The following is a 10,574-nucleotide window of genomic DNA, read 5'->3' on the forward strand; positions in this document are numbered from 1 at the left end:
TTTGGCTAAAGCATTAGGATGGAGCAGTCTCACAAAGACACAAAATTTGTGGAAAGGCCCATGTCTTGGAGGGTCTGAATAAGAAAATGAGAGTGCTCTCAATGAAAGCAGAACGGAAGAGGGAGAGAGAGAAACAGAGAGCCACACAAGTTTTTGGTGGGTGCGAAACACCCTAATCTTCTTTTTCATTCATTTATATATGTGTTTGAGTATTGTACATAACCGGGGTAAAGGCACAGTGACCTTTAACCCCCACAACCTCCCACTTAAAGGACAATGTGCCTTTAAGGGAGAACAACCAGTGAGCATACTATCCAATGCCCATCAATACACGACAATACTCGAACCGCTGACTAGGTAGACTCTTCGTCAGCATATCTGCAGGGTTATCATCTGTATGAACGTTGACAAGCTCTATGCACTTGTCCTAAAATACCTCCCTGATGAAATGGTACCTGACCTCAATGTGTTTGGTCTTTGCATGAAAGACCAGATTCCGTGCTAGTTGAATAGCACTCGTGGAATCACTATGCAATGTCAGTACACCTGTATGAATCCCCAAATCTCCCACTAGCCGATCAAGCCATATAGCCTCCTTGCAACCCTCTGTGGCTGCAACATACGCAGCCTCTATGGTAGACAAAGCAATGCACTTCTGTGCGCGAGACATCCATGACACTGCACCGCCTGCAAAGGTGAACACATAACCAGAAGTGGATCTCCTACTATCCATGCGCCCTGCATAGTCTGAATCTGTGTACCCAAGTACATGCATGTCTCCTCTACCAAAGCAGATGCACATCTTCTTGGTACCCTTCATGTACCTCATGATGCACTTAACTGCCTCCCAATGCCTCTTTCCTGGATTAGCCATATACCAGCTAACAACTCCCACTGCAAATGCAATGTCTGGTCTAGTAGCTATCAGAGCATACATAAGACTCCCAACCGCTGATGCATAAGGAACCTTGGCCATCATGGCCCTTTCGTCATCTGATTTGGGACAATCTGTATGACTCGATTTCACATATGGAGGCAATGGAGTACTCACTGTCTTCCCCCCCTCCATATTGAAATGTTGCAATACTTTTGTAACATACTCCTTCTGTGAAAGCCAAAGGAGTTTCCTACTCCGATCACGCATGATGCACATACCAAGAATATGACCTGCAAGTCCCAAATCCTTCATATCAAAGGCCTCACGCAACTTGGCATTTAATGCATCTAGCTCATAAGTATTCTTGCTAGCCAATAGCATATCATCCACATTTCATGCCTTCTAAAACCCCAGGATCGAATGAAAACATTAAACTTCTGATACCATTCTCTAGGCGCTTGCTTAAGACCATAGAGACTCTTCTTCAGCTTGCAAACTAAATGCTCTTTGCCCTTTTCTTCAAAGCCTTCCGGCTGCACCATGTAAATTTCCTCATGCAGATCCCCATGCAAGAAAGCTGTCTTGACATCCATCTGCATAAGCTCCATATCCTCTGCTGCCACTAGGCCAAGCATGCATCTAAGTGTGCTCATCTTCACAATCGGAGAGAATATCTCATCAAAGTCCGCACCCTTCTCTTGCTTGAACCCTTTAGCGACCAAACGGGCCTTGTACCTAGGCACATCATCACCTGTGACCTTCATCTTGTAGACTCATTTACATGGCAATGCTTTCTTTCCATGTGGCAAAGAAACCAAGTCCCAAGTCTTATTCTTCATAATTGAACTCATCTATGATTGCATAGCATACTCCCACTTGCATTGATCCTCGTGCATCATAGCCTCTCTATAGCAAGAAGGCTCCCCGCAATCAGTAAGCATCACATAGTCTACCCCTGGAACAAACCTATCAGGCAGTCTAAACACTCTAGATGATCTTCTCAAGGGCATTTCAGCTTGCTGTCCTACCTGCATATATTAGCCACATTTGGCTCATCATTTCCATCAATAGATGATCCATCATCTACCCTTGATTGTATACCTATGGGAGTACTTGGTGGTACCATTTCTTGCACATTTGGTGCCTGGACAGCTTGCTGTCTATCAACATATGCAGGCGGATTCACGTCCTGGAAAGTGATTCTCCTCATTTCCACATCCCTCATGGGTGCCTTATTGAAGGCTACATCATGGCTACGTATGATCTTCTTTGCTTCTGGATCCCAAAGACGATAGCCCATCTCTCTACTTTCACCATAACCCAGAAAGATGCATTTCCTAAACTTAGGATCTAGCTTCTTTAGAAGCTCTTTTGGCACATGTGCATATGCCTCACCCCCAAATATACGCAAATGAGAGTAAGAGGGCTTCTTGCCACTCCATGCCTCTTCAGGATTACCACCATCCAAACTCTTACTAGGTGATCTACTAATCACATGCACTGCAGTCTTCATTGCCTCAGCCCAAAAACCACCAGAAAGACATACATTGGAAAGCATGCATTGCAACCTTTCTTGAATGGTACGGTTCATCTTTTCTACAACTGGATTTTGCTCTAGAGTACGAGGGGATGTGAGCTCCCTCTTAATCCCACGTGTATCACAGAAATGCTGAAAGTCATGAGAGAGATACTCTCCACCATTGTCAGTCCGTAGGCATTTTAAGCATTCTACCTGACTGATTCTCAACCAAGGCCAGCCATTTCTGAAATACTTGGGACACATCACTCTTCCGAGCTATAGCATGATCCCACACTTTCCTTGTTGCATCATCAATGAATGTCACATAGTATTCAGCCCCGCCTAAGGACCGTGTAGGCATGGGACCACATATGTCTGAATGCACCAAATCAAGCTTTTCAAACTCTTTCTTTCCCCTTCTTTTATGGGCTGATTTAGTCTACTTCCCATAGAGAGAGTGCTCACAAAATTCAAAGTCAGAGATGTGCACTTGCATGTTACCGAAATTTGATATGTTTTGGTGCCCACATCAAGGGGCTTTTCATGTGTGTATAAGGGGGTGCATGCAAGCTTTAATGTGCATGCTAATGTGTGTGGGAATTGTGTGACTAAAGGTCCAAAATGTGCATTTAATGTGCATTGGGGGAATATTTGCATTTTTTAAATGGTAGAGTGGTAAAATGTCACTGATGAAGTGGCAAATTAGGTTGAGGTGGCTAGACTGATTGGGAAGGCATCCTGCTCATGCAAAGGTGGCTACATAGCAAGGAATGTAGAGCGTCTGGATTGCGATCGATCACGTGTAGAAAAATCTAGAATTTCTTAAGAAAAGAGGAAGCGACGCATGTAACTGGGGGTCTCGTAGATGAAAGCAAAAGGCTAAGCGCCCATCAAAAAAAGGCCTACGTACGTGATGGGATGGGGATTTTCGACTGCATGCTTGGCACAAATGGACTCTAGGTGCTTGGTGATGATGAGCTCGTTGGTGTTAGTGACACTTACTGAAGTCCTGTAGAATTTTGGCCGTGTGTTGATAGTGCAGTTGAAGGAGAGGATCTTGGGCAATTGAGTTTGTGAGCTCCACAAAATCTAAGAGCATGGGCTGACTGTTATTCGGGGTACACGTTTGCTTCAAGGCTGACAGCAGGGAGGCTTTGGCCAAGCAAGTGCCCGGTGATGCTGAGGAGACCTTGGCACTGAAGATCTCTAGAGATAGCGATTTGTTTGTAGTTGGCTGAGCAAGGCTACCTTACGTGCAGGACCATCATCGTTTGCACGTGAGCTGATACGAGGAATGTATGGGTTGGTTTAAATCATCTAAAGGACTATTGGCAACGTGAAGTATGAGCATGTACTCTGTGGGCAGGAGAAGAATACATATGCTGGAAGTGGATTTGTAATGCAGAGATGGTTGATGCGACCTGATTTGCCAGTCCCTTTCACTCTTGGGTCATTGACTGCAGCTTTGGGGAGAGTTACGTGCTGTTATCCTTGATGGAAGCTTAGGAGTGTGGGCTGTGGGTTCATAGTATTTGGAGGCCATCCCCTCTCCATATCCTCTCATTAATGCTCTTTGTCTCCTCCCTTACTTTAATCGTCCCCTCTCTCCGAGTTTTCTCTCTTCCATTGCATTTCTTACTTGAAGCAATCGTAATTGAATTTTGATCCTTGTCAAACTAGGCAGTAGACTATATGTATATATATATCAATGTATTTATGTTTGCATGTACATGTTTCAAGATTGATGGTTGATCTTGGTGCTCAATGTGTCCTACAAAATCTTCCCAAAAGAAATGGCTTTGCAAATAAAGAACGGGGTCCAATGTGGCTAGAGGACATGGTTTCGTCAACAAAGTGGATATTTATGAAAGTGTCCTTAGGGTTGCATAACGCATGACTTTGTACAAGAAAACAAATAAGAACTATTCATTGTAGCCATTGACCCACATGATTGTTCTCTGAGTTTTGGGGGGAAGTTCAGTTCTAAGTTTATCTTTTTCGGGCTGTGTAGTCTTTTGGCTCTCTTTGAGTCTATGTGATCCATGTTCAGTCAGTTTTTGTGGGGGTTTGTCTCGATGCCTAATACAAAGATACATGCTCTGGAACCTAGTTCATAAGCTCATCATCTATGAGCCCACTTTGCAACTGATCCCTATGAAGTCTCAACTATCTGATGTGGTGAAGTACATAATTCCTGGTTGTCTTTCCTTTTTTTTCCTTATCATATTTTTTGCGATCCTGCTAGGGACAAGAGGAGTTTTGAATTGAGATTGGGTACTCAAGACAAAATGGCCCAGAAGATTGGCTAGGGAATGTTGCTTGAATTTCTGTGTGGTTAGGGATTGAAACTATGAAGACAAAGCCTCGCATGAGAGTGATTCATTGTGAGTTGTGTGGGGAGTGTGGATACTTGAGAGATAGATGCCTTGATGTTGAACTTCGGGTGATACGTCTCCGTGCTAAGGTTCAAAAGGCTTTGAAAGTGATTGCTCTTAGGAAGAAGAATGCCAGTCAAATGCAGGGTAAGTTTTCTTCAGTAGAGTGATCATTTTGTTTTATTCCCATAAGAGGTTGGGTGGTATTTCTGGTTGGGAGTGTGTTTGAGATAAGTTAGTCAAGAGGAGAGATGGTTCATGAATTTCCTCAATTTCACGGGTTGCCCAATGAAGACCTAGAGAGGTTTTTAGAGTGCTTGGAGTTCACAGCTCTTATTAAAGACAGGAATGCTCTAGAAGTCCTTCTTTAGATTCTATCCTTTTGTCTATTGGGAGAAGCGAAAACTTGGCTATAGACTTTCTCTGGAAGGATGCATGATGATCAGGGTGCTCATAGAAACCCGACTTATCCAGAGGTGAGAAAAGCTTTCCTGGACAGGTTTATGTGTGTGAGAGATCCTGATGGCATTTGGAGAGAGCTATGTTTATTGCAGCAACAGCCAACTCAGTTAGTGGATGAGTATGTCGGTAAGTTCACTATGTTGTGGAATAAATGGCAGGTGGCCTTATTACCTGAAGTTCCTCCCAGAGTCATAAAAAAGGATAGGTTTGTTGCTAGTCTGAAGCCGGAGATTAGGATAAAGATTGAATGTAAAGAGCTGGTCACTTATGAGGATGCTCTCAGGGTAGCAAAAGAGAAGGAGAGGAAGCAGATAAGATTGTCACAAATGATGCAAGAGATGCCAATGGTTCAGCATGTGCCTGAAATTATCTCTCATGTGAAGCCGGAAATACAAAAGCCTGAAGTCAGGAAGGAGGAGAATATAAAAGAAGAAATTCATGAAATGTCGGAGCTTATGAAGAGTTTGAGTTTGAATTTGATGAACGGTAGGGGAAGAGGTAAATCATCGGGTGGTTATGGCAGAGGTAGCATGCCTTCTTCAAATAATCCATGCCCGTGGCAAGCAAGACGAGGTCAAGGGTCATTTGCACCTTGTGTCCAGTGCTTTAATTGTGGAGAGTGGGGACATCACAGCACGCACGATGATAAGCCTCCCCGTGCTGGGGGTGATGTTTATCCATTGCCAACAGGGTTAAATAATAGGGTGAATGATCATAGTGTAGAAGTAAAAGATGCAGGTCAGCCTAGTACCTCTGGAATTCGTAAAGCCACTGAAGAAGAGAAAGGGAAAGGTAAGGCAGTTACATTTGGCTTGTTGGAGTTGGAGGAAGTTAAAGATGTCATGCCATTAGGGAAGAGAGATAGAGAAGAGGAGGTTGGTCCGAGTGCAAAGAAGGGGAAGCAGTATGAGGAGATGATGACCTACCAAAAGAAGAAGAGCAAGAAGCCCAGAAGGAAGTACAGGACTGCAGATTATCCCATGGGGAAAGAGCAGGGAGATTATGATTTGGTGGAAGATCTTTTAGCGAGGAAACCGGACATTACATTTGCCCAAATGATTGGTCTATGCCCAAAGCTTTAAAAAGAATGGAGGCGGGCTATAAATCCAGCAAAGAAGAACTCTCATAAAGGTACAATTAAGCTGATGTCTGTCTCAGAGTTGCCAGATCTTTTACTTGCTGTAGAATCCTGGCATAAAGGAAAGGGTTTTGGAGAGGCCTATATAGATGGGGGTGCACAGATTTGTGTGATTACCCAGGCTTGTGTAGAGAGATTAGGACTGAAGATATCCCACTCCTCCAGTTATCGCATCAGAATGGCAAACCACTCCAAGGTGAAGACTTTAGGGATAGTACTTGGCCTGGAGGTTGAGGCATTCAGTGTTTCATGTCAACTGGATTGTCATGTGATGCCTGCGGGGTTGGGAGCCTATCCTTTGATTCTTGGAAGGCCGTGGTTGAGGAAGGTAGGTGCAATTCAGAATTGGCAGAGAGGAATCTTTTCTATACATACGAATGGGAAGAAGTTGAATTTTGATATGGTAAGCAGGGCTGAAGTTTTAGATTCAGCAAGTGAAGAGGAAGAGAGAAGTGAAACCAGCAGTGAGGATGAGAGCTTAGTGACTTCAAAAAGTGATGAAGGAATAATAGCACTGGTGGATTTGGTAGATGAGGATTCACATGTAGATTTTGTGGGGGCAGCAGGCTTTGGTGAGGAAGAGGTGGATAGGTTTGAGGTTATCGAGGATTTAATGCAGCCCAAATGTTCTCAAGAATCAACCCAGGTGTTGATTGAGAAATCATTGAATCTTGATCTCAATGTTGAGGAGAAAGAAGAATATTTGAAGATGTTGCAGAAATACCCCAATTTGTTTATCACCTCTTATGAGGAGATCAAGGGATTTAAAGGGAAGCCTCTGAGGATTGAGCTGAAGGAAGGTGCCAAACCTGTTTTTCAAAAAATAAGGAGATTAAGTCTGGAACAGAGAGATGTGCTGAAGGAAGAGGTAGATAAGCTTCTCAAGGCAGGAATAATTTATCCTATAGTTCACTCTGATTGGACAAGTCATGTGGTCATAGTGCCAAAAGGTCTAGACAAATGGAGAGTCTGTGTCGATTACAAACCTTTGAATGCAGTGACAAAGAGAAACCACTATCCTCTACCTTTTTTGGATGATATTCTTGATAAAGTGGCGGGTCATGAAATGTACAGCTTGTGTGACGGATACTCAGGGTACTTCCAAATAGCCATAGCTCAGGAAGATCAAATCAAGACTACCTCCATTACCCCCTGGGGCTGTTTTTCTTACATGAAAATGCCTTTTGGAGTTACCAACGGCCCCTCGCACTACCAGGAGAATTCAGATCTGATTTTATCACCTTTCCTGGATAAATTTTGTAAAGTGTTTATTGATGACATCTGTGTCTACAGTGGAAGAAGGGAGCACTGTGGCAAGCTAGATCAGGTATTTTATGAGATTGATAATAATGGTGGTCAATTAAATCCTAAGAAGACTCAGTTAGCTTAGACCAGCATTAAAATATTGGGGCATATTGTATCTAAGAATGGCAGATCTAGGTGAAGTAAAAGCTTTAGTTATGTTGTCCTCTCTTGAGGATACCAAGCAGTTGCATACCTTTCTCCAGAAGGTGAAGTATCTGTCGAGATGTTATCTCAGATTTGTATCCTCTTCAGCAAGTGGTAAAATCTGAGCCTTTGAAATGGACGACAGAGAGTGAAGAGGTGTTTGAGGAAGTTAAGGAATCCTTGACTCATATTTCAAGTGTAAAGCCACCAGATTATTCCAGGACTTTTTATGTGAATCCGTATGTAGGACCAAATGCTATTGGTGCTATTCTTTTGCAGTAGGGAGAGGGTTCCATATATATGAGGCCAGTCTACTATGCCAGCAAGGTGAAGAGTGAAGTAGAGAGGACGTATTCAGTGGCTAAATTGGTCTTGGCTAACCTCTTGTATGCCTGTAGGAGATTTCGGTCTTATTTATTGTCCAGGCCTTTTGTGGTTCGCACCTCATGTTCACTACTACCTCATATGTTGAATAGTACAAACATCTCCAGGAGCATGATTAAATGGATGGTAGAGTTACAGGAGTACTCTTTTACCTTCTTAGTTGAGAACTCTACCAAAGCTTCCTTGGCAGATCTCCTCACCTATAAGGAAGGACCTATTTTAGTTGAAGATGTGAAGAAGAACACTGACATGAATGAAGAAAAAGTACTAGAGGATGCATTTGTTTTACACTTTGATGGATCTTACCAAAAAAGCTTAAATAAAAGTACAGGAGGAATTGTCATTTATGATCCTAGAGGAAAGGAGATTTGAAAAATGAGAATTTAGCTCGAAGCCAACAGTAATAATGAAGCTGAATATGCAGCCCTCTTCGAAGGTTTGAAAGTATGCATTAGTCTAGGTATAAAGAGACTCATGATTAAGGGAGATGCTCTGTTGGTTGTGAAACAAATTTTAGGTGTCTGGAAGGTTAAGCATGTTCATTTGAAGAGATGGATAAGTGTGGTGAAGAAACTGTTAAATTGATTGGATGCTTGGACACTTCAGCATATTGAAAGAGGTAAGAATGTAAATGCACATGATCCTACACAAGAAATTACAGCAGCTTATGTTGATGCAAGTAGGAGTGCAGGAGCCCTTATACAAAGGTAGGGAGACATTGGCTTGTGAGGAAAGCTTCTTGTTAACTGGTAAAGTGCCTGAAGAAGTTTCGAAACAAAGAAAATATAGATTTATTAAAAGCTGTACTTATTATTGTCTGATAGATGATGCTCTTTACATGAAAGGGGCTGATCTGGTGCTTAGAAGAATTCCCTGGCATGAGAAAGTTTTTCATATTCTACAAGCTAATCATGAGGGATTATGTGGACATTTTTCTTTGAAAATCATGCTGAGGAAAATACTTACAGAAGGGTATGTGTGGCCATCCCTCCAGAGAGACATAAAACATTGGTGCAGGTCATGCCTAACTCAAAAATATCATGCCTGGTTATAATATTTTTGAGAAATGGGGAATAGATGCCATTGGTCCTCTACCCATGACAGCCAAGGGAAATTGTTATGTGCTAACAGCTCTGGACTATTTGACGAGATGGGCTGAAACACGAGCAGTACGGGCTGTCAATGCAAAATCTATATGTAAATTTGTGTATGAGGATATTTGCTGTAGATGTGGTCTGCCACTGGAGTTGCTTTCTGATAGAGGTCCAGGTTTCAGGAGTGAACTAATGGATTTATTATGTGGTAAGCTGAAGATTAAACACAGATATGCAAGTCCCTATTATCCCCAATGTAATGGGATGAATGAAAAATTTAATGGTGTGTGTACTAATATCATGGGAAAGATCATGAGAACACATGAGAAGGAGTGGGACCTTGCTTTGCACTAGGCTTTATGGGCTTACAGAGTTGCACTAAAAGAAGGCACCCAGTTTTCACCATTTCATCTTGTTTATGGGAAAGAAGCTCTATTACCCTTGGAAGTAGAAATTCCTACATTACAGATGTTAATGAAGATAAACGAGGATTCAAATTCTACTTTCCAGAACCAATTATTGGATTTGCAGGAAGCACAAGTAGACAAACAAAAGGTGGTGGAAGATTATGCTTTAATTCAAGAGGAGAATCAGAGGAGAGCAAATAGGAAATTCAGGGATAAGAAAATCAAGGAGGGTGATCTAGTTTTGAGATACAATAGTAGTCTGGATTCTACCTTCAAGAAGAAATTTGTGACCGAATGGGATGGACCTTTTTGTGTGACAAAGAAATTCAAAAATGGCTCATATCAAGTTAAGGATTTGGATGGTCAGCAACATAAGAATAGAGTGAATGGCTTCAGACTAAAGAAATACTTTCATAGGATCATGAGTGTGGGCAGTTGTGGACCTACTGTGATAAGGATATCTCTGAAGAAATGCAAATCTTATATACCCCTATCTGCAAGACATGAATGTCTGCAAACTTGGGGATGGGCAAAATGATAGGACAAAATCTGTATCAAGTTTTTGAGCACTGTCTATAGCTATGGGTAGGCACATAGTTGTACACATCTAGGGTAGGTGTGGGCTTTTGGCATTTGTGGATTTTTCTTTCACAAGCATGATGGACTAATGTATAGTTTTTTGAGACAAAGTATGTTTTGTAGGGACTTCATGGGAGATGATGAAATGCAATGTGGTTGTACCAGACCTCCAGAGCAAGGGTGTCCAATGTGTGGTCAAGTGAAATGTTTTTGGGGTCATGTAAATCAAGTCATGAAGGGGTTTTTTATTTTATGTGGACTTGCATGTTACCGGAATTTGATATGTTTTG

This window comes from Dipteris shenzhenensis, chromosome 19, assembly GCF_047967505.1.
Source record: "Dipteris shenzhenensis isolate YYH24624 ecotype China chromosome 19, Dip_SZ_1.0, whole genome shotgun sequence".
NCBI classification, from domain to species: Eukaryota; Viridiplantae; Streptophyta; class Polypodiopsida; order Gleicheniales; family Dipteridaceae; genus Dipteris; species Dipteris shenzhenensis.